General features: G+C 54.8%; 1 protein-coding gene across 2 annotated transcripts in view; it reads right to left on the reverse strand.

The window, feature by feature from the left end:
- Positions 1 to 26,353, reverse strand: part of GHITM (growth hormone inducible transmembrane protein) — a 310,682-nt gene extending 284,329 nt beyond the window's left edge. Inside the window, exon 1 of one of the 2 annotated variants that reach the window (XM_086922078.1) lies at positions 26,280 to 26,353. The gene's annotated coding sequence lies outside the window, so the exon portion shown is untranslated. Of the gene's footprint in view, positions 1 to 26,196 lie in introns of both variants that reach the window. The other variant, XM_086922077.1, reaches the window with a different exon arrangement.
- Positions 26,354 to 26,737: the final 384 nt, after the last annotated feature.

Consider the following 26,737-nt stretch of genomic DNA (forward strand, 5'->3'; position numbering starts at 1 on the left):
GCTGTGTGGTGGGTGCATCGGTGGAGCTGTGTGGTGGGTGCATCGGTGGAGCTGTGTGGTGGGTGCATCGGTGGAGCTGTGTAGGTGGAGCTGTGTGGTGGGTGCATCAGTGGAGCTGGGTGGTAGGTGCATCAGTGGAGCTGTGTGGTGGGTGCATCGGTGGAGCTTAGTTGGTGCATCAGTGGTACTGTGTGGTGGGTGCATCGGTGGAGCTGTGTGGTGAGTGCATCGGTGGAGCTGTGTGGTGAGTGCATCGGTGGAGCTGTGTGGTGGGTGCATCGGTGGAGCTGTGTGGTGGGTGCATCGGTGGAGCTGTGTGGTGGGTGCATCGGTGGAGCTGTGTGGTGGGTGCATCGGTGGAGCTGTGTGGTGGGAGCATCGGTGGAGCTGTGTGGTGGGAGCATCGGTGGAGCTGTGTGGTGGGAGCATCGGTGGAGCTGTGTAGGTGGAGCTGTGTGGTGGGTGCATCGGCATAGCTGTGTCGGTGGAGCTGTGTGGTGGGTGCATAAGTGGAGCTGTGTGGTGGGTGCATAAGTGGAGCTGTGTGGTGGGTGCATAAGTGGAGCTGTGTGGTGGGTGCATAAGTGGAGCTGTGTGGTGGGTGCATCGTGGAGCTGTGTGGTGGGTGCATCGTGGAGCTGTGTAGGTGGAGCTGTGTGGTGGGTGGATCGGTGGAGCTGTGTGGTGGGTGCATTGGAGGAGCTGTGTGGTGGGTGCATTGGTGGAGCTGTGTGGTGGGTTCCTCGGTGGAACTGTGCGATGGGTGCCTCGGTGGAACTGTGCGGTGGGTGTATCGGTGGAGCTGGGTGGTGGGTGCATCGGTGGAGCTGTGTCGGTGGAGCTGTGTGGTGGCTGCATCGGTGGAGCTGTGTGGTGGGTGCAAAAGTGGAGCTGTGTGGTGGGTACATCCGTGGAGCTGTGTGGTGGGTGCATCTGTGGAGCTGTGTGGTGGGTGCATCCGTGGAGCTGTGTGGTGGGTGCATCCGTGGAACTGTGCGGTGGGTGCCTCGGGGTAACTGTGCGGTGGGTGCATCGGTGGAGCTGTGTGGTGGGTGCATCGCTGGAGCTGTGTGGTGGGTGCATCGGTGGAGCTGTGTGGTGGGTGCATCGGTGGAGCTGTGTGGTGGGTGCATCGGTGGAGCTGTGTGGTGGGTGCCTCGGTGGAGCTGTGTGGTGGGTGCCTCAGTGGAGCTCTGTGGTGGGTGCCTCAGTGGAGCTCTGTGGTGGGTTCATAGGTGAAATAGGTGAAATTGTGTGGTGGGTGCATCGGTGGAGCTTAGTGGGTGCATTGGTGGAGCTGTGTGGTGGGTGCATTGGTGGAGCTTAGTTGGAGCATCGGTGCAGCTGTGTGGAGGGTGCATCGGTGCAGCTGTGTGGAGGGTGCATCGGTGGAGCTGGGTGGTGGGTGCATCAGTGGAGCTGGGTGGTGGGTGCATCAGTGGAGCTGGGTGGTGGGTGCATCAGTGGAGCTGGGTGGTGGGTGCATCAGTGGAGCTGGGTGGTGGGTGCATCAGTGGAGCTGGGTGGTGGGTGCATCTGTGCAGCTGGGTGGTGGGTGCATCTGTGGAGCTGGGTGCATCTGTGGAGCTGGGTGGTGGGTGCATCGGTGGAGCTGGGTGGTGGGTGCATCGGTGGAGCTGTGTGGTGGGTGCATCGGTGGAGCTGTGTGGTGGGTGCATCGGTGGAGCTGTGTGGTGGGTGCCTCGGTGGAGCTGTGTGGTGGGTGCATCGGTGGAGCTGTGTCGGTGGAGCTGTGTGGTGGGTGCATCGGTGGAGCTGTGTCGGTGGAGCTGTGTGGTGGGTGCATCGGTGGAGCTGTGTGGTGGGTGCCTCGGTGGAGCTGTGTGGTGGGTGCCTCGGTGGAGCTGTGTGGTGGGTGCATAGGTGGAGCTGTGTGGTGGGTGCATAGGTGGAGCTGTGTGGTGGGTGCATAGGTGGAGCTGTGTGGTGGGTGCATAGGTGGAGCTGTGTGGTGGGTGCATAGGTGGAGCTGTGTGGTGGGTGCATAGGTGGAGCTGTGTGGTGGGTGCATAGGTGGAGCTGTGTGGTGGGTGCATAGGTGGAGATGTGTGGTGGGTGCATAGGTGGAGCTGTGAGGTGGGTGCCTCGGTGGAGCTGTGTGGTGGGTGCCTCGGTGGAGCTGTGTGGTGGGGTCATCTGTGGGGCTCTGTGGTGGGTGCATCGGTGGAGCTATGTCGGTGGAGCTGTGTGGTGGTTGCATCGGTGGAGCTATGTCGGTGGAGCTGTGTGGTGGGTGCATCGGTGGAGCTGTGTGGTGGTTTCATCAGTGGAGCTGTGTGGTGGGTGCATCGGTGGAGCTGTGTCGGTGGAGCTGTGTGGTGGGTGCATCGGTGGAGCTGGGTGGTGGTTGCATCAGTGGAGCTGGGTGGTGGGTGCATCCGTGGAGCTGTGTCGGTGGAGCTGTGTGGTGGTTTCATCAGTGGTGCTGTGTGGTGGGTGCATCGGTGGCGCCGTGTCAGTGGAGCTGGGTGGTGGGTGCATCGGTGGAACTGTGTCGGTGGAGCTGTGTGGTGGTTTTATCAGTGGAGCTGTGTGGTGGGTGCATCGGTGGAGCCGTGTCAGTGGAGCTGGGTGGTGGGTGCATCGGTGGAGCTGGGTGGTGGGTGCATCAGTGGAGCTGTGTGGTGGGTGCATCCGTGGAGCTGTGTCGGTGGAGCTGTGTGGTGGGTGCATCGGTGGAGCTGGGTGGTGGTTGCATCAGTGGAGCTGTGTGGTGGGTGCATCCGTGGAGCTGTGTCGGTGGAGCTGTGTGGTGGTTTCATCAGTGGAGCTGTGTGGTGGGTGCATCGGTGGAGCTGTGTGGTGGGTGCCTCGGTGGAGCTGTGTGGTGGGTGCCTCGGTGGAGCTGTGTGGTGGGTGCATAGGTGGAGCTGTGTGGTGGGTGCATCGGTGGAGCTGTGTGGTGGGTGCATCGGTGGAGCTGTGTGGTGGGTGCATCGGTGGAGCTGTGTGGTGGGTGCATCGCTGGAGCTGTGTGGTGGGTGCATCGCTGGAGCTGTGTGGTGGGTGCATCGCTGGAGCTGTGTGGTGGGTGCATCGCTGGAGCTGTGTGGTGGGTGCATCGGTGAAGCTGTGTGGTAGGTGCCTCGGTGGAGCTGTGTGGTAGGTGCCTCGGTGGAGGTGGGTGCATCAGAGGAGCTGTGTGGTGGGTGCATCGGTGGAGCTGTGAGGTGGGTGCATCGGTGGAGCTGTGTGGTGGGTGCATCGGTGGAGCTGTGTCGGTGGAGCTGTGTGGTGGTTGCATCAGTGGAGCTGTGTGGTGGGTGCATCGGTGGAGCTGTGTGGTAGGTGCATCGGTGGAGCTGTGTGGTAGGTGCCTCGGTGGAGCTGTGTGGTGGGTGCATCGGTGGAGCTGTGTGGTGGGTGCCTCGGTGGAGCTGTGTGGTGGGTGCCTCGGTGGAGCTGTGTGGTGGGTGCCTCGGTGGAGCTGTGTGGTGGGTGCCTCGGTGGAGCTGTGTGGTGGGTGCCTCGGTGGAGCTGTGTGGTGGGTGCATAGATGGAGCTGTGTGGTGGGTGCATCGCTGGAGCTGTGTGGTGGGTGCATCGCTGGAGCTGTGTGGTGGGTGCATCGCTGGAGCTGTGTGGTGGGTGCATCGGTGAAGCTGTGTGGTAGGTGCCTCGGTGGAGCTGTGTGGTAGGTGCCTCGGTGGAGCTGTGTGGTAGGTGCCTCGGTGGAGCTGTGTGGTAGGTGCCTCGGTGGAGCTGTGTGGTAGGTGCCTCGGTGGAGCTGTGTGGTAGGTGCCTCGGTGGAGCTGTGTGGTAGGTGCCTCGGTGGAGCTGTGTGGTAGGTGCCTCGGTGGAGCTGTCTGGTGGGTGCATCAGTGGAACTGTCTGGTGGGTGCATCAGTGGAGCTCTGTGGTGGAGCTGTGTGTTGGGTGCATCGGTGGAGCTGTGTGGTAGTTGCCTCGGTGGAGCTGTGTGGTAGTTGCCTCGGTGGAGCTGTGTGGTAGTTGCCTCGGTGGAGCTGTGTGGTAGTTGCCTCGGTGGAGCTGCGTGGTAGTTGCCTCGGTGGAGCTGTGTGGTAGGTGCCTCGGTGGAGCTGTGTGGTAGGTGCCTCGGTGGAGCTGTGTGGTAGGTGCCTCGGTGGAGCTGTGTGGTAGGTGCCTCGGTGGAGCTGTGTGGTAGGTGCCTCGGTGGAGCTGTGTGGTGGGTGCATCGGTGGAGCTGTGTGGTGGGTGCATCGGTGGAGCTGTTTGGTGGTTGCATCGGTGGAGCTGTGTCGGTGGAGCTGTGTGGTGGTTGCATCAGTGGAGCTGTGTGGTGGGTGCATCGGTGGAGCTGTGTGGTGGGTGCATCGGTGGAGCTGTGTCGTGGGTGCATCGGTGGAGCTGTGTGGTGGTTCCATCAGTGGAGCTGGGTGGTGGTTCCATCAGTGGAGCTGGGTGGTGGTTCCATCAGTGGAGCTGGGTGGTGGTTCCATCAGTGGAGCTGGGTGGTGGTTCCATCAGTGGAGCTGGGTGGTGGTTCCATCAGTGGAGCTGGGTGGTGGTTCCATCAGTGGAGCTGGGTGGTGGTTCCATCAGTGGAGCTGTGTGGTGGGTGCATCGGTGGAGCTGTGACGGTGGAGCTGGGTGGTGGGTGCATCAGTGGAACTGTGTGGTGTGTGCATCGGTGGAGCTGGGTGGTGTGTGCATCGGTGGAGCTGGGTCGGTGGAGCTGTGTGGTGGTTGCATCAGTGGAGCTGTGTGGTGGGTGCCTCGGTGGAGCTGTGTCTTGGGTGCCTCGGTGGAGCTGTGTGGTGGGGTCATCTGTGGGGCTCTGTGGTGGGTGCATCGGTGGAGCTATGTCGGTGGAGCTGTGTGGTGGTTGCATCGGTGGAGCTATGTCGGTGGAGCTGTGTGGTGGGTGCATCGGTGGAGCTGTGTGGTGGTTTCATCAGTGGAGCTGTGTGGTGGGTGCATCGGTGGAGCTGTGTCGGTGGAGCTGTGTGGTGGGTGCATCGGTGGAGCTGGGTGGTGGTTGCATCAGTGGAGCTGTGTGGTGGGTGCATCCGTGGAGCTGTGTGGTGGTTTCATCAGTGGTGCTGTGTGGTGGGTGCATCGGTGGCGCCGTGTCAGTGGAGCTGGGTGGTGGGTGCATCGGTGGAACTGTGTCGGTGGAGCTGTGTGGTGGTTTTATCAGTGGAGCTGTGTGGTGGGTGCATCGGTGGAGCCGTGTCAGTGGAGCTGGGTGGTGGGTGCATCGGTGGAGCTGGGTGGTGTTTGCATCGGTGGAGCTGTGTGGTGGGTGCATCGGTGGAGCTGTGTGGTGGGTGCATCGGTGGAGCTGTTTGGTGGTTGCATCGGTGGAGCTGTGTCGGTGGAGCTGTGAGGTGGTTGCATCAGTGGAGCTGTGTGGTGGGTGCATCAGTGGAGCTGTGTCGTGGGTGCATCGGTGGAGCTGTGTGGTGGGTGCATCGGTGGAGCTGTGTGGTGGGTGCCTCGGTGGAGCTGGGTGGTGGTTCCATCAGTGGAGCTGGGTGGTGGTTCCATCAGTGGAGCTGGGTGGTGGTTCCATCAGTGGAGCTGGGTGGTGGTTCCATCAGTGGAGCTGGGTGGTGGTTCCATCAGTGGAGCTGGGTGGGGGTGCATCGGTGGAGCTGTGTCGGTGGAGCTGTGTGGTGGTTTCATCAGTGAAGCTGTGTGGTGGGTGCATCGGTGGAGCTGTGACGGTGGAGCTGGGTGGTGGGTGCATCAGTGGAACTGTGTGGTGTGTGCATCGGTGGAGCTGGGTGGTGTGTGCATCGGTGGAGCTGGGTCGGTGGAGCTGTGTGGTGGTTGCATCAGTGGAGCTGTGTGGTGGGTGCCTCGGTGGAGCTGTGTCTTGGGTGCCTCGGTGGAGCTGTGTGGTGGGGTCATCTGTGGGGCTCTGTGGTGGGTGCATCGGTGGAGCTATGTCGGTGGAGCTGTGTGGTGGTTGCATCGGTGGAGCTATGTCGGTGGAGCTGTGTGGTGGGTGCATCGGTGGAGCTGTGTGGTGGTTTCATCAGTGGAGCTGTGTGGTGGGTGCATCGGTGGAGCTGTGTCGGTGGAGCTGTGTGGTGGGTGCATCGGTGGAGCTGGGTGGTGGTTGCATCAGTGGAGCTGTGTGGTGGGTGCATCCGTGGAGCTGTGTCGGTGGAGCTGTGTGGTGGTTTCATCAGTGGTGCTGTGTGGTGGGTGCATCGGTGGCGCCGTGTCAGTGGAGCTGGGTGGTGGGTGCATCGGTGGAACTGTGTCGGTGGAGCTGTGTGGTGGTTTTATCAGTGGAGCTGTGTGGTGGGTGCATCGGTGGAGCCGTGTCAGTGGAGCTGGGTGGTGGGTGCATCGGTGGAGCTGGATGGTGGTTGCATCCGTGGAGCTGTGTGGTGGGTGCATCCGTGGAGCTGTGTCGGTGGAGCTGTGTGGTGGGTGCATCGGTGGAGCTGGGTGGTGGTTGCATCAGTGGAGCTGTGTGGTGGGTGCATCCGTGGAGCTGTGTCGGTGGAGCTGTGTGGTGGTTTCATCAGTGGAGCTGTGTGGTGGGTGCATCGGTGGAGCCGTGTCAGTGGAGCTGGGTGGTGGGTGCATCGGTGGAACTGTGTGGTGGGTGCATCAGTGAAACTGTGTGGTGGGTGCATCAGTGGAACTGTGTGGTGGGTGCATCAGTGGAACTGTGTGGTGGGTGCATCAGTGGAACTGTGTGGTGGGTGCATCGGTGGAACTGTGCGGTGGGTGCCTCGGTGGAGCTGTGCGGTGGGTGCCTCGGTGGAACTGTGCGGTGGGTGCCTCGGTGGAGCTCTGCGGTGGGTGCCTCGGTGGAGCTCTGCGGTGGGTGCCTCGGTGGAGCTGTGCGGTGGGTGCCTCGGTGGAGCTGTGCGGTGGGTGCCTCGGTGGAGCTGTGCGGTGGGTGCCTCGGTGGAGCTGTGCGGTGGGTGCCTCGGTGGAGCTGTGCAGTGGGTGCCTCGGTGGAGCTGTGCGGTGGGTGCCTCGGTGGAGCTGTGCGGTGGGTGCCTCGGTGGAGCTGTGCGGTGGGTGCCTCGGTGGAGCTGTGCGGTGGGTGCCTCGGTGGAGCTGTGCGGTGGGTGCCTCGGTGGAGCTGTGCGGTGGGTGCCTCGGTGGAGCTGTGCGGTGGGTGCCTCGGTGGAGCTGTGCGGTGGGTGCCTCGGTGGAGCTGTGCGGTGGGTGCCTCGGTGGAGCTGTGCGGTGGGTGCCTCGGTGGAGCTGTGCGGTGGGTGCCTCGGTGGAGCTGTGCGGTGGGTGCCTCGGTGGAGCTGTGCGGTGGGTGCCTCGGTGGAGCTGTGTGGTGGGTGCCTCGGTGGAACTGTGTGGTGGGTGCATCGGTGGAGCTGTGTGGTGGGTGCCTCGGTGGAACTGTGTGGTGGGTGCATCGGTGGAGCTGTGTGGTGGGTGGCACTTGTTATAAATCATTAGTAAAAGATCAATGAAATTCAACTAAAACTCATATATAGCAGAAGAGGAGAAAGCTCTAGTAAAGGGATTCAGGATGAATGTATTCCTTTGAAGGAAATCGCCAGCATGTGAAAGGTGTAAAATAGCAATCAGCATAAAACGAAAATGCCAGCAAAAGACTTTATAAAATTCTGTGTGGCCCTGAAAAAATAATTAGAGCGTTTAATTATATCATGACCAACAGCGGTTATTGTTTCAAGAGCAGTGTGCGAGATGGTTAGGCTGCAATATAAACAAGCCCTCGGCATTGCTGTGGTGGGAAGGGGGGGCGGAGAGAGGCAAGAATAGGGGCCGGGAGCAGCAGCCTTTGATGTGCCGGCCGGCCGTGCAGTGAATAATTAGGGGAGGAGAAATGCCGGAGCTCTGTGGTGGGTGCATCGGTGGAGCTGTGTGGTGGTTGCATCAGTGGAGCTGTGCGGTGGGTGCATCGGTGGAGCTGTGCCGGTGAAGCTGTGTGGTGGGTGCATCGGTGGTGGTGGGTGCATCAGAGGAGCTGTGTGGTGGGTGCATCGGTGGAGCTGTGTGGTGGGTGCATCGGTGGAGCTGTGTGGTGGGTGCATCGGTGGAGCTGTGTGGTGGGTGCATCGGTGGAGCTGTGTGGTGGGTGCATCGGTGGAGCTGTGTGGTGGGTGCATCAGTGGAGCTGTGTGGTGGGTGCATCAGTGGAGCTGTGTGGTAGGTGCATCGGTGGAGCTGTCTGGTGGGTGCCTCGGTGGAGCTGTGTGGTGGGTGCATCGGTGGAGCTGTGTGGTGGGTGCCTCGGTGGAGCTGTGTGGTGGGTGCCTCGGTGGAGCTGTGTGGTGGGTGCCTCGGTGGAGCTGAGTGGTGGGTGCATCGGTGGAGCTGTGTGGTGGGTGCATCGGTGGAGCTGTGTGGTGGGTGCATCAGTGGAGCTGTGTGGTGGGTGCATCGCTGGAGCTGTGTGGTGGGTGCATCGGTGGAGCTGTGTAGTAGGTGCCTCGGTGGAGCTGTGTGGTAGGTGCCTCGGTGGAGCTATGTGGTAGGTGCCTCGGTGGAGCTGTGTGGTAGGTGCCTCGGTGGAGCTGTGTGGTAGGTGCCTCGGTGGAGCTGTGTGGTAGGTGCCTCGGTGGAGCTGTGTGGTAGGTGCCTCGGTGGAGCTGTCTGGTGGGTGCATCAGTGGAACTGTCTGGTGGGTGCATCAGTGGAGCTCTGTGGTGGAGCTGTGTGTTGGGTGCATCGGTGGAGCTGTGTGGTAGTTGCCTCGGTGGAGCTGTGTGGTAGTTGCCTCGGTGGAGCTGTGTGGTAGTTGCCTCGGTGGAGCTGTGTGGTAGTTGCCTCGGTGGAGCTGTGTGGTAGTTGCCTCGGTGGAGCTGTGTGGTAGTTGCCTCGGTGGAGCTGTGTGGTAGTTGCCTCGGTGGAGCTGTGTGGTAGGTGCCTCGGTGGAGCTGTGTGGTAGGTGCCTCGGTGGAGCTGTGTGGTAGGTGCATCGGTGGAGCTGTGTGGTGGGTGCATCGGTGGAGCTGTTTGGTGGTTGCATCGGTGGAGCTGTGTCGGTGGAGCTGTGTGGTGGTTGCATCAGTGGAGCTGTGTGGTGGGTGCATCGGTGGAGCTGTGTCGTGGGTGCATCGGTGGAGCTGTGTGGTGGGTGCCTCAGTGGAGCTGGGTGGTGGTTCCATCAGTGGAGCTGGGTGGTGGTTCCATCAGTGGAGCTGGGTGGTGGGTGCATCGGTGGAGCTGTGTCGGTGGAGCTGTGTGGTGGTTTCATCAGTGAAGCTGTGTGGTGGGTGCATCGGTGGAGCTGTGACGGTGGAGCTGGGTGGTGGGTGCATCAGTGGAACTGTGTGGTGTGTGCATCGGTGGAGCTGGGTGGTGTGTGCATCGGTGGAGCTGGGTGGTGTGTGCATCGGTGGAGCTGGGTGGTGTGTGCATCGGTGGAGCTGGGTGGTGGGTGCATCGGTGGAGCCGGGTGGTGGGTGCATCGGTGGAGCCGGGTGGTGGGTGCATCGGTGGAGCCGGGTGGTGGGTGCATCGGTGGAGCCGTGTGGTGGGTGCATCGGTGGAGCCGTGTGGTGGGTGCATCGGTGGAGCCGTGTGGTGGGTGCATCGGTGGAGCCGTGTGGTGGGTGCATCGGTGGAGCCGTGTGGTGGGTGCATCGGTGGAGCCGTGTGGTGGGTGCATCGGTGGAGCCGTGTGGTGGGTGCATCGGTGGAGCCGTGTGGTGGGTGCCTCGGTGGAGCCGTGTGGTGGGTGCCTCGGTGGAGCTGTGTGGTGGGTGCATCTGTGGAGCTGTGTGGTGGGTGCATCTGTGGAGCTGTGTGGTGGATGCCTCGGTGGAGCTGTGTGGTGGGTGCCTCGGTGGAGCTGTGTGGTGGGTGCATCGGTGGAGCTGTGTGGTGGGTGCATCTGTGGAGCTGTGTGGTGGATGCCTCGGTGGAGCTGTGTGGTGGGTGCCTCGGTGGAGCTGTGTGGTGGGTGCATCGGTGGAGCTGTGTGGTGGGTGCATCGGTGGAGCTGTGTGGTGGGTGCATCGGTGGAGCTGTGTAGCTGGAGCTGTGTGGTGGGTGGCACTTTTTATAAATCATTAGTAAAAGAGATGAAATTCAACTAAAACCCATATATATCAGAAGAGGAGAAAGTTCTAGTAAAGGGATTCAGGATGAATGTATTCCTTTGAAGGAAATCGCCAGCATGTGAAAGGTGTAAAATAGCAATCAGCATAAAACGAAAATGCCAGCAAAAGACTTTATAAAATTCTGTGTGGCCCTGAAAAAATAATTAGAGTGTTTAATTATATCATGACCAACAACGGTTATTGTTTCAAGAGCAGTGTGCGAGATGGTTAGGCTGCAATATAAACAAGCCCTCTGCATTGCTGTGGTGGGAAGGGGGGGCGGGGAGAGGCAAGAAGGGAAGAATAGGGGCCGGGAGCAGCAGCCTTTGATGTGCCGGCCGGCCGGCCGTGCAGTGAATAATTAGGGGAGGAGAAATGCCAGCTGGGGGAAGCTTGAGATGCCTGAGGAGGCTGGTGGCTTTGATGTGCACACACTCTCGGGCATTGCAACAAATCGCGGAGATGGTTAAACTCTGTTTAAGACACAATATAGCTCGCCAGCTATGCGCTTGAGCGCATCAGGAGGCGAGCCCTAAAAAGGGCCCGTTATTTGATAGGGAGCCAGTGTAGAGCAATAAGCAAGGGAGAGGAATGGTGGGATTTGGATAGGTCATATACCAGGCGTGCTGCCTGGTTCTGCACCAGTTGGAGTGCGTAAGCGGGTACACCGTTATAAATCATATTTCCATAATCGATCTTAGATAGGACCATAGCCATTAGGATCAGTTTAAGTGCGGGGGAGAAAAAAAAACCAAGATATTTTCCTAATGATACGCAGGGTAAAGAAACAGGAGGAAACAACAGAACTAATGTGGGAGTGAAGTGTCAAATGATGATTGAGTGTAACGCCAAGGGTTTTAACTGAGTGTGATGGCTGGGGGGGTAAACCTAGAGAAGGGGGCCAAAACGAGGGGGACCAAGGGTTATCACTGCCACCAGTCAAAACCAACTCCGTTTTATCCAGGTTGAGTTTAAGGTGGTTCGCATTCATCTAATCCCGGATAAACAGCATAACGGACTGGAAGCTAGTGATACCTGATGTGAGGGGGGACAAATTAAAAATGAGTTGGAGGTCATCAGCGTAATTATACACTGTGACCTCCATTTGTTGCAGTGCAAAAATATAAAGGTTTAACAAAAGAGGGGAGAGGGAGGAACCCTGAGGGACACCGCATTGCACCCTGTGAGGCGGGGCAGAGAACTCGGCCAGATGGACAGCATGCGTACGGTCAGACAGGAAGGAGCCGAGCCAGGCCAATATTGGTCCCCCTATGCCCGCCGCCTCGACACGGGATAAGAGAATGGAATGGTCCACCGTGTCAAAGGCGGCGGACATGTCCAGGAGGACAAGGGCCTGGTGGTGTTGGTATCGAGCCCCTCCCCGAGTTGATCCATGACCGAAATAACCACCTTCTCGGTGGAATGCCGAGGACGGAAACCCGCCTGGCAGGGTGCAAGGTACTTACTATCCTCTATAAAAAAGCTGAGCACCTGGGTGACATGGGACTCAGCAACCTTTCCCAGAAACGGGAGAAGGGATATAGGGCGATAGTTTGCCTGGGAGGCTGGGTCCGCCCCGGGTTTTTTTAATATGGGAATGATTGTAGCGGTTTTGAAAGGGACAGGGACAGTGCCATGCGTAAGGGAATCATTCAGGAGAGGGAGGACAGGAGATGAGCAGTCTGAGAAAATCTGACAGAGAATGCGGGACGGGCAAATGTCAGCTGGAGAACCTGACTTGACACGCTTAAGTAGGAGGAGGAGGGATTCTCTAGTCAGTGCAGGAATGTGTGTAAGAGACAGGTTATTGCCTGGCGGTTGGGGATCAGTGAAGGTGGGCGAGGGGGAGGGATATTAGCCTTAATGTGAACTACTTTCTCAATAAAAAACTCATTTAGTGAGTCACATAGGGCCTGAGAAGGGGGGGATCTTAGGTAGAGTTCTATCCGATGAGGCCAGCTCGTGGACGGTGGCAGAAATCTCACACGGCTGGCTTTCCGCAGCTAGAATACGCCCTGAGAAGTATTCTGTCTTGGCTACTAAGATGTCTTTTTTGTATTCACTAAGGATGGTAATATAGTGTTGTCTGTGGGTCGGGCAGTATGCTAGCCTCCAGGCTCGTTCAGCCTGTCGCACCTCCAGTTTCTTGGCTTTGAGGCCAGGGCTGAACCAGGCTGAACCACTTGTTGGCATTGTGGGTGCGGTTGATGGTAACCCGCTTCAGAGGGGCCACCAGGTCGCAAGCTTTGGTAAGCTAGCGCTCTAAGGTGGTTACCTGAGAGTGTAGAGCCGAACCCGACAGATCAGGGCAGGTGGTAGTTAATGAGCCACACAAAGACGGAATATCGACTCGGTTCCAGTTCCTTGCCCAGGTGTTTTTAGGGAAAAGAGGTGTTTTTGTGAGACTAAGATCCAAGGAAAAGGCAAGCAAGGAGTGGTCAGACCATGTGCAGGGCGCAATGATAGGGGCGGAAATCTGAATATTTAATGTCCATATCTGATCAAGAATGTGGCCCCGGTTGTGAGTGGGCGCATTGACGTGCTGAGTAAAATTGAGACTGAGCAGCAATTGGGTAAAGTCTTTGGACATTGTATCTTCGGCAGGATCATTAGGCCAAAAATTTAAATCTCCCAAGACAAGGACTGAGGCACTGTTGACTGCCAGGGTGGCCAGCAAGTCCTGGATGGCAGGAAGAAAACCAGGGGATGGCTGAGGTGGCCGGTACATTAACACACATGTAATTGGAATCTTAAAGGAAACAGAACGCACTACAAGGCACTCTGCTGCTGGTATCGCGGGCGATGCAAGTGTCTGAAAATGGAGTCCCTCGCGAGCAATCAGGGCGACCCCGCCACCCACCCTCCCCTCCGGTCGGTCAGCACGGAGTACAAAGTAGTGGGGCGGGAGGGCCGCCAGGGCGCTGGGTAAGGAGTCCGGGCGATACCATGTTTCAGTTAAAAACAACAGGTCTGGTGAGTTGGAATCCAAGAGGCTGAATATTTCAAGTTGGTGCTTAACAGCGGACCTTGTGTTCAAAAGGAGAACAGAGGTGGCAGGAGAGGAAGTGGGGATAGAGGGGCACGGAAAAGACACCATCATGGAAGGGTGAGGGGCCTTTGAGAGGGACAGGGGAGGCAAGGGGTGAGCAACACCAAGGGCCTGAACACGAGACAGTGTCTCAGAATTGAGCAACCAGTAATTTTGGAGAGAACGCAATTGCGCTGAAGAGTATGTTAAAAGACGAGCATGGTGATGTGCCCCTAGCCCCGGTCGCCCGCGGACGGGCGCAGACGGGCTTAACATTGGCTCAACTTCGGCGCGCCATCCTCGCGCCCGCTGCGCTCGTCCGCTGCGCTTCTGGAAACACATGTGCGCTTTATGCGGGAGAGCCTCGGACAACTAGACCGCCTAGTCTGGTCTCTGTGTCCTTCAGGCTCTCTTAGGATGGCGCCCGCTTTCCGCCCAAGCGGCACAGAGAGCCGTGGGTGAAGAGCCGCCCTCCACGCAACGGCAGAGGAGCCGCGATGGACCGGGGCGTGTGCAGCCACAAGAGATGGTAAGCCCACAGTAATGCAGAGTGTCAAAGAATAACAGCAATTTAAAAAAAACACAAGGCGTCTGCACCTGATCGTACAGCGCGCCAGGATCAGCATATGCAGAATGTTAAAAATATCAGCAATATAAAAAGTACAAGGCGCCTGCACCTAGTCGTGCAGCGCGCCAGGATCAGCAGATGCAGGATACAGAAGTAGCGAGTGGCAAGAGCCAACGTAGTTCCTTAGCCTCGAAAGCCCCCAGTGACACCAGGAGCTGCCACCACCCTGACGAAACACCTGATGGAAGCCAACCTCACACTCAACCAAAATAAGTGTGAATTTCACAAACCTACACTAAAATTTTTCGGACACATATTCTCTGGAAGTGGCATGAAACCAGATCCAGAAAAGGTAGCAGCGCTGAACGACACACCAAGCCTGGAGGACGTAGGCGATGTACGATCATTCCTAGGCATGGCCAGCTATCAATCAATCAATCAATCAATCAATCAATCAGGAGTTTGTTAAAGCACAACTACTCACCCGTAAGGGTCTCAAGGCGCTAGGGGTGGGGGGTGCAGGTTCCTTTCCATCAAGGAAGGGGTCTGTCGAAGAGCCAGGTTCTGAGGTTTCTTGCGAAGATGGGGAGCGATGTTGTCTGTCTGAGGTGGAGCGGAAGGGCGTTCCATGCTTTGGCCGCGAGGAAGGGGAAGGAGCGGCCTCCCGATCTGGTCTTTCTGGTGCGGGGGACCTCGGCGTAGGAGAGCTGGGCTGATCGTAGGGTCCTTTGGGGTGCGTGGAATTTAAGCCGGCTGTTCAGGTATGCTGATCCGGTGCCGTGGAGGGCCTTGTGTGCGTGGGTGAGCATCTTAAAGGTGATTCTCGCCTCGACGGGGAGCAAGTGGAGTGTGCGCAGGTGCTGGGAGATGTGGCAGTGTTTTGGCAGGTTGAGGACCAGTCTTGCGGCGGCGTTCTAGATGTTCTGTAGCTTGCGGATGAGGTTTTTGTTTATTCCGGCGTAGAGTGCGTTGCCGTAGTTGAGTCTGCTGGTGACCAGGGCGTGAATGACTGTCTTTCGGTGTTCAAGGGGGATCCATTTGAAGGTCTTACGAAGGAGGCGGAGGGTGTGGAAGCAGGAAGATGAGACAGAGTTGATCTGGCGGTCCATTTTGAGCTCGGAGTTCAGGATGATTCCCAGGTTGCGTGCGTGGTCTGTGGGGGTTGGCGGGTTTCCGAGGGCGGTGGGCCACCAGGTGTCGCTCCAGGCGTCGGGGTTTTGGCCCATGATGAGTACTTCTGTTTTGTTGGTGTTTAGTTGTAGGCAGCTATTTTTCATCCATTTGGCGACGGCTTCCATGCCTTCTCGAAAGTTGCGTCTGGCGGTGTTAGGCTCGTTGGATAGGGAGAGGATGAGCTGGGTGTCGTCTGCGTATGACACGATGTTGAGTCCGTAGGTTCTGACGATGGGGGCAAGTGGAGCCATGTAGACGTTGAAGAGCGTCGGGCCGAGGAAGGAGCCCTGGGGGACTCCGCAGGTGGTTGGTGTGGGGTCTGAGAGGAAAGGGGGGAGTCTGACCCGTTGCGTCCTGTCGGAGAGGAAGGAGCAGATCCAGTCGAGGGCCTTGTCCTGGATTCCTGCGTCGTAGAGTCTGCGTATTAGGGTGAGGTGGGAGACTGTGTCGAACGCCGCTGATAGGTCTAGGAGGATGAGGGCTACTGTTTCGCCTTTGTCCAGTAGGGTGCAGATGTCGTCTGTTGCGGCGAGGAGGGCGGTTTCAGTACTGTGGTTTTTTCTGAAGCCAGATTGGGAGGAGTCGAGGATGTTGTGTTCTTCAATGAATGATGGCTTTCTCGATGACTTTCGCTGGAAAAGGGAGCAGGGAGATGGGTTTGTAGTTTTTGAGGTTGGTGGGGTCCGCTGAGGGTTTCTTCGGGAGGGGGTTGACCTCGGCGTGTTTCCAGTCGTCGGCGAACGAGGCGGTCACCAGGGAGCGGTTGATGGTGTGGCAGAGCATGGGTGCGATGGTGTCAGCGGCTCTGTTGAAGATGTGGTGGGGGCAGGCGTCCGTGGGGGCCCCTGAGTGGATTGACTTCATTGTCTTCAGTGTGTCTTTGGTGGTGAGGGCTGTCCAGTCATCAATCGCTGGTTTCCGGGTGTCGGGGTGGTTGGTTAGGGTTCAGTGTGTTGGTTGTCTTCGTCGAAGTTGTCGTAGATGATTTTGTGGTGGAAAAAGATGCTGAGTTTGTCGCAGAGGTCTTGTGAGGGAGGGATGTCGGTAGACTCGCTGGTGGGTTGGGCGAACTCCTTGATGATGCTGAAGAGTTCCTTGCTGTCGTGTGCGTGGGTGGAGATTCTGTCTTCAATCGCTTTTTTGCTAGTTTCTCTGATGAGTTGATGGTGAGCGTTGGTGGCGGCTCTGAAGTTGTTGTGGGTTTCTGTGGATTTGGTGGCTACTGCTCCAGATATATACCCGACTACGCCACGCTAAGCTACCCGCCAAGGATGCTCACCAAACAAGGACAGCCCTTCCAGTGGTCCACTCAATGTGAAGGTGCATTTCGAGAGATTAAGAGGACTGTAGAGTCATCAAAAAACCTGGCTTTTTCAATCCAAAAAAGAAGACTGAGATAACAGTGGATGCCAGTCCCGTAGGATTAGGAGCCATCCTCGCACAATACGATAGAGAAGAAGACCAATGACACATAGTAGCATACGCCAGCAGAAGCCTAACAGACACGGAGAGAGCGTATTCACAGCCAGAAAAAGAAAGCCTGGCTGTTGTCTGGGCGTGTGAACACCTCCACATTTTCATCTTTGGAAAACATTTTACACTAGCGACTGACCACCAAGCCATGACCACAATCTTTGGAAACCCGCAAGCAAAAATGCCGAGAATAGAGCGATGGGGCCTACGGCTCCAAGAATACACCTACACCATCATTCACAAGCCAGGAAAAGATGCAAACCCCGCAGACTACATGTCGCGGCACCCCACCAGATCCAGCAAATCAGAACAATCACTCGCGGACGAATACATTCACTTCGTAGTAGATCAAGCGAGGCCCCCGGCCGTTCCACTGGAGGCCATTTGTGAAGCGACGCAAACTAATGCCACTCTGCAAGAGTTAACACGTCTGATCCAAACTAACACCTGGAGACACACGCAAAACAGTGAACAAAACGACTAAGAGATGGCGGCATTCAAGCATGTCCGCGAGGAACTGTCGATAGCAGCAAATGGTCTCATCTTACGAGACACCAGAATAGTGATCCCGCGACGACTCAGACAACGAGTGATCAACCTAGCACATGAAGGACACCGGGGCATAGTAGCCATAAAAAGAGCACTCCGTGAAAGGGTCTGGTTCCCAACAATAGACCTGATGGTGGAGACGACCCTGAAAGACTACCCGCAATGTCAACTGGTGAGCCGTACGGATCCTCCTGCACCACTACAAATGTCTCCATTACCAGAGGGAGTCTGGCAACACATTGCCATTGATTTCTTTGGGCCACTCAAATCGGGCCAATACGTCCTGGTCATCATGGACGAATATTCCAGATTCCCCATCGCACAATTGTGCACATCCACGAAAGCATCGAGTGCCATACCGATCCTAGAGGAGGTCTTTGCCGCATGGGGCATTCCCCTAGTGGTGAAGTCAGACTTTGGGCCTCCATTCCACAGCCATGACTTTGCTGATTTTGCTCAGCATCTCAACTTCACACACCGCAAGATCACACCATTATGGCCGCAGGCCAACTGAACGATCGAACGTTTCATGGCCACAATCAAGAAGGCCATTCAGCAAGCAGACCTCACCGGAAAGAACCTTCAGGCAGCACTCAACGAGGTGTTGCGAGCATACCGAAACACGCCTCACTCCACCACAGGCAACAAATGTCCTGCCACTCTCATGCTAGGACGCCCAGTGCGCACCAGAATACCAATGATGAATATGGCAGCGAACGAACAGTATCCAGACTCTGATCATGAGGAGATTGCGGACAGATATAAACTAAAGAAGGAAAGGATGAAGGACTATGCCGATGAGCTGCGTCATGCCACGATCCCTAAAATCCAAGAGGGACACTGGGTGCTGGCACGACAAGAGCAGCACCGGAAGACTGACTGCAGATACCATGAGGTTCCGCTGAAGGTGATCCAACAAAAAGGAACTATGATCACTGCAGAGACCGACGGAAGAAGACTTACCAGGAACATGACGTACTTCAAAAAGTGCGGACCCAATGTTAAAAAGAGCTACTGACCGAACCGAAGCTGGAGCAGAGAGAAACAAAGACGCTGCCAAATCACAGTGAGGCATTGATGGAGATTGGCGGTGAGAAGGAGCGTGACAGTCCCGACCTCCAGTCACGCCCCCAGACGTGTGATCACAAGGCCGTCTCACCTTATCGAAGAACTTTAAAGAAAGACAGTTTGATGTGGTGTTTATATTTTTGTTTCTTTTATTCACAGAGGGGGGAGATGTAATGATGTCAATGCAATTCAATGTAAGAGTGCCCAGTGACCAAACTGGTCAGGCACTAGGACCAGCCCGAGTGAGGATCGAGGGCGGACAGAAAGGGAGGAGCCGGGGGACCAAAGAGTTAGTTAGCCCTAGGAAAGGAAGGAGCTGAATAAAGGAGCTGATACAATCATCTGTGTCTGCGTGCATTCTGTGGGAATAACGACACTACAGCCTTCATTTTGTAAATTTGCATCCACTTGAGTGTTAACGTTGTGGCTGTAGAATCACAAATCTGTTTTGGAAGTCAGTACCTAAGATTCAATGTATCATCTGTGTGACTACTTATGTAAACAAATAGAGCACTGATCATTAAACACTGCAGAAGCAACTGCTTTCATTTTGAAGGCAGCAATGGAAAAGGGTCTCAGCCTGCTTAAAAACAACAAAAAAGCCACCCTTGCCCACATTAAGCAATTAAAACGTAAATTTCTAGTTATTAATTTGAACTCCCAAACAGGAAGTTATGTTACACTATCTTCTCCTTTCTCTTCTCCTATCTTCAGCTTACCACCCAGAGTAGCTCAGTGCAACTGTAATTGCATTTATATAGCACTAATGACCCCACGACGAGGCATTGAACCGACTAACGCCAAGGAGCACTCTGCTCCGGAGCCCAAAGTTAGCGATCAGCGCAGTGGCTATTGTTCGTTACTGGAATTTGGCTTGTGCTCTGAAGGATACCATTCCAAGCATTTAGGATTATGGGGTGATCGGGGTATGTGTGGTGTGTTCATGAAGATGGTTGGTGAGATTATTAGATGTGCTAGAGTTTTGGTATTGTTAGGTTGAAGAGTATGCCTTTAAAAGAAGGAAAGATCTGTAACACGAGGCATGAGCAATTTGCAGAAATACAAACAAAAACAGATTAAGCCAAAAACATGCATGTGACTTAGAGTAGGCTGTGATCAGAGTGAGGATACATGCTGGGGTGGAAAGTAAGGAGAGGGTAATTCCAAATAAAAATGGAGAGTTTTCAGTCAAGGCCAATTTTCAGACAGTCTGTCCATTGCTAGGTATTGTTAAACACTTTCGTAAGGACAGCGAATCAGCTCAGGGTTCAGAACAGTAAAGTATAGAAGGTAAATAACGCAAAATTCAAAGTTTAAAAAATGTTAACGTTTTCCCAGTATTAACAAAAGTAAACTGGGATCCTTTTAAATACTCCCCGTTTAACATTGCAGGAGAACTAGGTAAGGGGAGTCTCTCCATACATTAGAAGTGCATTACCTGCATACTTGTGACTGGAGAAAGGAGATCTAGACATGTAAGTGAGAGAGCAAAGACAGGCCTACCTTTAGAAATTCAGTGAGACCTTTTGTTAGCAAGGCGTTGATAATTAGTCTTCCTGGGCACTGCCACTTGGATGATGGTGGGGTGAGTGTGGGTTGTAGACTCCTTTGGGAGATGTGAGGACATTTTGAGGTGAGGCCTGGACTTTTATCTTTCCCCACTCTTCAGTGTGGATGATGAAAGCTAGGAGCAAACATCTCGCACCTTTGCGCCTCTATTGTTAGTGGGCCAGAATAAATAAAGTCCAGGTGCTACCTGTTGTCAGAAGCATCAATTTACAAAAAAGGATGCTTCTGTGATGCCTGCATTTTCACAACAGCTTTGACTTGCATTAAACCCCAATGATCAAAAGGTCTTAAAAATACTACCCACTGGAGTCCACCTAATGTTCATTGTTAAAGTCACTTGGAGTACTGAAAACAAGTGACGCAGCTGGTGTTAGGTGGAGGGGAAATGTCTTATTACTTACCGGTAATCTTCATTACCCTGATTAGGGTCCTCCCCGTCCCAGTCCTAACAACGTGAGGCAGTCCTGCCTCCACCCAGCCAATCACAACGCTAGTATTTCTATACTACATAAGCCCCGCCCACCTACCGCCATGCCTGTTATCAACAAGACTCCGACACAAACACAGCGGGAGGGTGGGAGGGAAGAGGACTGGGACGGGGAGGACCCTAATCGGGGTAATGAAGATTACCGGTAAGTAATAAGACATTACCCCCTCATGGGTCCTCCCCGTCCCAGTCCTAACAACGTGAGGAACTCACAAGCAGAGAACCAAAAAAGAAAACACGCAGGACACCAGGGATCCATGCAGAGTACAAAACTTTAATCAATAAAGGATCAATGAACAACAGCGTTCAAGATGCCAACAGAAAAACTGTCAGCAGAGGCATGTAAAACATCAAGCCGATAAGGTCGCACAAATGTGTGATGAGACTGCCAGGTGGCCGCCCTACAAATCTCCTGGATAGAGACCCCCGCCGCCTCAGCCCAGGAAGCAGACACAAAACGCGTCGACCGACCCTGTAAGTGAGACGGAGGAGGCAAATCCAAAGACTTGTAAGATTGACAGACCGCCAAACGGACCCACCGACTGATCGTGGAAGTGGAAACCTTCTTCCCTTTTGCCACACCCCCAAAGGAGATAAACAGGGCAGGAGAACTCTGGAACCCTAGGGAACGTTGGACGTAAATCTGGAGAGCCCTGCGAACATCCAAAGAAGGGGGAACAAGGGAATCCCCCTCAGCAGGCAAATCAGGAAGAATCACCTCCTGCTGCAAATGAAAACTCGAAGAAACCTTAGGCAGAAAAGCCGGATCAAGCCGCAAAATGACCCGATCCGGGAGGAACTGCAAATAGGGAAACGAAACGAGCAAGGCACCCAACTCACCCAACCTGCGAGCGGAGGTAATGGCCAACAGGAAAGCCACCTTAGCGGACAGCCACAACAAATCTGCCTCCATCAAAGGCTCAAAAGGGGACAACTGTAGACCACGCAAAACAGTAGGCAAATCCAAAGAAGGAATGAGAACAGGAGAAACCGGCCGACGAAGCCGAAAGCTCCGAAGAAGCCGACTAACCAAAGGAGCAACACCCTCCAAGGAGGCCCCAGGACCCCGACAAGCAGAAACCGCCGCCCACTGAGCGGACAACGTGGAAGGGGAAAGGCCTTTCAAAAAACCATCCCGGAGAAACTCCAACACAGAAGTAGGAACCCCCAGTACAGGATCCACACCATGAGAAGAACACCAAGAAACAAAAGAACCCCAATGGCGGCCATAGCACTTAAGGGTCGAAGGGCGGCGAGACAACTGGATGTCACGAGCCACCACCGATGAACTACACAAAGACTCCAAAGTCAACCGCTCAAGAGCCAAGCCGTCAGCTGCAAACGACGAAGACAAGGCAGAGACAGAAGTGGAAACTGAAGAGGAGATGGACACAAAGGAAGTCGGACAAACTGACCCTTCGCCAGCTTCAGCAGGAGAGGAAACCAAATGTGGCGAGGCCAGAAAGGAGCAATCAACAGGACCAAAACATTCTCCCTCCGAATCTTCTGCAGCACCCTCGGGAGGAGGGGAATGGGAGGGAATGCATACAGAAGGCACGAAGGCCTGGGAATCGAAAGAGCATCCACTGCCCAAGCCTGAGGACACAGCACCTCCGAACAAAACCGGGGCAGGAGAGAGTTGTAAGGGGACGCAAAAAGATCGATCCAAGGAGTCCCGAACCGAAGGCAAAGGGACAGGAACAGAGGAAGAGAGAGATGGTACAGAACAGAAGATGGAAGGTCGCGGCTCAAAGCGTCCGCATGAAAATTCAACCGTCCCGGAATGTACACCGCCCTCAAGGCCAACAGATGAGATTCCGCCCAAGCACAAATCATGGAGGCCAACAAGTTCAGAGACGCGCACCTGGTCCCCCCCTGACGGTTCAAGTAACAACGAGCCACATGGTTGTCGGTACGAACCAACAGATTCGCCCCCAGGAGAAGAACCTGAAAGAACTGCACCGCCTCCCAGACAGCCGCCAACTCCAGCCAGTTCGAGGAACGGGTGCTGTCTCCCTGAGACCACCGACCCTTGGCTTCCAAGGACCCCAAAGTGGCCCCCCAACCCCAGAGACTGGCATCCGTCGTCAACAAAAGGGGAGGAGGAAGACAAAACCGCACCCCCTTCTCCAGGTTGGGAGTGCAAAGCCACCAGTCCAAGTCCTGAATCAGAGCAGGAGAGAGAGGAATCAGAGTCTCGTAATCCGCCCGGGAGGGGTCCCACCGAGCCAACAGATAAGTCACCAAGGGCTTGAGATGGAGGCGAGCCCAAGGAACCACAGCAGTGGTCGCAGCCATCAACCCCTGGACCCGCAACCAAACACGAGCCAGGGCTGAGGAACGACTCAACAGATCCCGCAGCAGAGCCTGTAAGGAAAGGATCCGAACAGGAGGGAGAAACACCGCCCCCAGAGAGGTGTCGAACAGACCCCCAATGAACTGAAGTCTCTGAACAGGAACCAGAAGAGACTTGGCCAAATTCACCTTGAACCCCAGCTCCTGGAACAGGGACAATGTAGCCTCCACCGCCAGAAGAGCCTGAGGGAAAGAGGAAGCAGAGACCAAACAATCATCAATATAGGGAAACACGGAGAAACCCTGATGCTGCAAAACCCCCACAGCAGGAGCCAATACCTTGGTAAAAGTCCTGGGAGCAGTGGAGAGGCCGAACAGCAGAACCTGAAACTGGAAATGCATCCCCTGGACCACAAACCTCAGGAACCGCTGACTGGCAGGATGGACCGGACCGTGAAAATAGGCGTCCTCCAAGTCCAGGGAAGCCAAAAAATATCCCTCCTGGATGAGGGGAATGATGGACTGCAATGTGACCATCCGAAAATGATCCAGCTGCACCAACTTGTTCAGGGAACGGAGATACAATATGGGGCGGAAGGAACCATCGGGCTTTGGAACCAGAAACAGACGGGAATAAAACCCCATGCCCACTTCCTCTACTGGAACCGGCACCACCGCCCCCTTCTAGAACAACAAGTGGACGCCGGACAACATGGCAGACCGCCGCACTGGGTCTCTTGACAACGGGGTAACCAGAAGACAATCCAGAGGGGGAGGGCCCCGGAAGGGAATCCGGTAGCCCCACCTGATGATATCCAAGACCACTGATCGGAGATCAGAGCCGACCAACGGTCCAGAAACAAATGGAGACGAGCCCCCACAGCGGCATAGTCACTTTTGTCCAGCACCAGAGGGAGGCTGCGGCAGCTGAGGCCGGGATTTATAATGGAACGCGGCCCCCCGACCACGGGCCCGACCACGAAAGGGCTGAGGGGACAACACCCCCTGAAACCCCTGCTTCTGGAAAAAAGACCTCTTCTTAGGAGCAGGCTGAAAAGGCTTCAACAACTTCTTCTCCTCCGCAGAGCGCTGCACCATCGAATTCAAGGCATCCCCAAAGAGACGAGGACCCTCAAAAGGCAGTTTATGGACCAAAGACTTCTGAGCAGCATCAAGACGCCACGGCTTTGTCCACAGAGACCTCCTCCCAGCCACCGCCGCCCCAGCAGCCGAGGAGAAAGCCCACAAGGAATCAAAAGTAACATCTGACAGGAATTGCGCCAAAACCTCCATTTGAGCCAACACAGGAGTAGGGTCCCCATGATCCTGAAGACAGTCAAACAGCCTCTCGAAATCCTTGAGCAGGACCTGTGACGCATAGGCCGCATAAGTGCTAGCACGCACCCCAAAGTGAGAAGCGGCGTAAGAACGCTTGAGAGCAGATTGCACCTTACGCTCCACCGGATCAGACAGGGAAGCCTCCTGCGAAGACAAAGAGGAAGAGGAGGAAGCCATAGAAGACAAAAGAGAATTAACCTTCGGAATCGCAGGAAACTGGGAATCAAAGTCCGCCAGGCGATATCGCTTCCCCAGGAATCGCGGAATACCCTGCTTATCGACCTCCAGCACTCTTTCGTGATAATATCCTTTAGGACATCATGGAAGGGGAGGTCATCCACCACAGAGGAACTATACTGTGCGTAAAACCCCTCTTCAGACAGGGATTTAGGGTCAAACCCAAGCACCTCACGAATATGCACCAGCATGTCCGAAAAAACCTTGCCCTGGATGTACTTTCCCCTAGGGGAATTGTCCAGCTCTTCCTCATCATCCTTAGCTCGCTTAGCCGCAGGCTCCAGCAGCGCAGACTGGACCGCAGAATCAATCAAGTCTCGCAAATCAGCCCTAGAAATCTGCAAGACGTCGTCCTCCTGCAGATCCTGAATATAATGCAGCTTAGAAACAGCCTTAGCTGGCACAGGAGAAGAAGACCCCTCACTCATGGTGAAAAAACCCATAAGAAACCAAACAGGAAATCACCACAACAAAGGAAGTGCCCAGCAAACTCCAATAAATACTGCCCCCAATCAACCAATCACGCAAAGGTGTGTTGAAGAATGAAATAAAAAGAGGGCAGCCCTGACGTCTCCACCCACAGGTCAAAAGAGAATGGCCGCGGGGGCCAGACGCTGCGATAGTGCAGCAGCGCCGGAACGACCCGAGGCCAGGACACCATCAAAACTCCCCGCCCCAGCCCAGCACATGAGCGGGGAGCGCACCTGACCTCAGAACAGGAGCCCGGCCGACCGGAAAACCGGAGCGGCCGAGCCGTGCATTACAAGATGAAAACAACAGTTTAAATGCAAACACAGATGAAAAACTCACGGAACCGCCTCCAAAGGAAACTTGATCCAGGGACCGTAACCGGGAGCACCAGCGTTCCGACAGCCGTCGGAGCAGAAAAAAAACAGGCATGGCGGTAGGTGGGCGGGGCTTATGTAGTATAGAAATACTAGCGTTGTGATTGGCTGGGTGGAGGCAGGACTGCCTCACGTTGTTAGGACTGGGACGGGGAGGACCCATGAGGGGCTAATGACTGGAGCGAAGACCACAATCATGGCTCGTTCGTTGATCCTTCTGCAACCCTGGTTGCGGCACGTGGGCTCTGAACTGGTGCAGTGGGATAAAACAGCGCATAGGTTACAGATAACTTAATGGGAACTAAACGTTGATAACATTTCTCTGAACAAACAGTAGTCATTTGACAGCTAGTGGGTGTATTGAAAAAAGGTTTTCAAATATTTACGGTCTCTCCAGAACCATGCTTTTGACCTGCAACAGGTTACTCGTCTTTGACCGGTAGATCACATTGAATAAACAGCACACCAGCAGACTTGCCTCTCTAAAAGTTCACCCTAGATTAAGCAGTCACCTAGCTCTACATGTAAAGAATGAATACAAAAAAGTTATTTTGATGGTTATTACGTAAATTGACTTCGCCGGGGAAGAAGTAAATGTTAGCACTGCTGGGCACAGGGCGGAACCTTAACAAAATAAAAGTAAAATAAAGTAACAGGAAAATAAACACAATTTCAATGACTGCTGAAATAAAGATCGTGGGAATAAAGCACGCCAGAATCGGGCTAGGCAGAGCAGCCATGTCGCTCATGTTCATAAACTCGTGTACCCCTTGAATTATCTCGCCTAGTAAACAAGTTACCACACGACTGGGTTAAGAAGTGACTATAAGATAAAAGCTTGTGATGAAAGTGAGTGCTAACTGATGGCAGGAAACGGACTTAATAAAATGTATTAATAGAATGTAAAAATGCTTTATTATTGGTGCATGCTCAAATACCATATTCCGAGTACAGAATAGTATATCATTTTGCGCTTTATTAGCCTAATAAAATAAACAGCAGTTATGCGATGTAGAGGAATTAGACGCTTCCTTTCAGAGGATTTATTGTTGGGGCATGACAGAGGGCTCTACACCGCTCTATTGGCATTCCAGATAAGGAACGCTGCATGAACAGAGGCAGCGCTTGTCTCAGTACACATCGGCAATTTCCCAAATAGTAGACTTTATAAAAGTATGATGCCCCTTGCGGATCCTTTTTTTTTTGCAGAATTATATAGCGCGAACTCGACCGAAAGGTATTGGAGCGCTTTACATGAGCACCACTTATGTTACACAAGCTCACATTACATTATTGGGTAGGCACGGGGAGATTAAGTGATTTGCCCAGAATCACAGAATGTGAAGTCGACCCCGAGGCTCCTTTCGCTCATCCAAGCCCCCCAAAACAAGACTCAGCAGCCGCCGATCACAACCCTCCATAGACCCTCCATTACACAAACTGAAATCCATTCTCAACGTCCTCATTTAAATTCCAAAGAGCAGTATATTGTCGAAAACCATAGAAACGCCCTCATTGGAGTCCTTTAGAATGCCCCTCGAAAGAATCCCTAAGAAAGTCACCTGTGCAAACACAAATTTCCGCTCCCAGGTACTCCTTCCGTGCGGTCTGACTTTGACAGTGTTACTATCCAATCTCCACGCACCTGATGTAACACGCTTGAAATGTCAGAAGTTGAAGCTGAGACGCAACAGCCTTCTCGAAACATCCGGCCCGTAGTTAACGAAGGAACTCGCGAAGCCCGCCGGGAAATATAGTCCACTACTGCCAGACTCCCTCTTGACTCTGCATGCAATACGAAGACCAGAAACTACAGTAGAGAACGAACGACGGTCGCAAACCAATGACTAAAATTCACGTGACTGAACGGTTGCTGCAGCCATGTTGGAACAGGACAGTTCATCCTTACGTCAACTAATAACGCAGCAGTGAATGCAGCGATGTTATGATCAAACGCAAAGTCATGCTGCACTTATGCAGTTTATAGCGTAAACAAAACGTCACAATAGCTGACTGTTGCAATAGATCAAAGAGGCGCAAGAGTTGACAGGCTATTTTAGTTGTTCCTTCGCACGACATAGTGCGTATAGTTAGCTTGACCGT

The sequence above is a fragment of the Lissotriton vulgaris genome, chromosome 5, assembly GCF_964263255.1.
Source record: "Lissotriton vulgaris chromosome 5, aLisVul1.2, whole genome shotgun sequence".
NCBI classification, from domain to species: Eukaryota; Metazoa; Chordata; class Amphibia; order Caudata; family Salamandridae; genus Lissotriton; species Lissotriton vulgaris.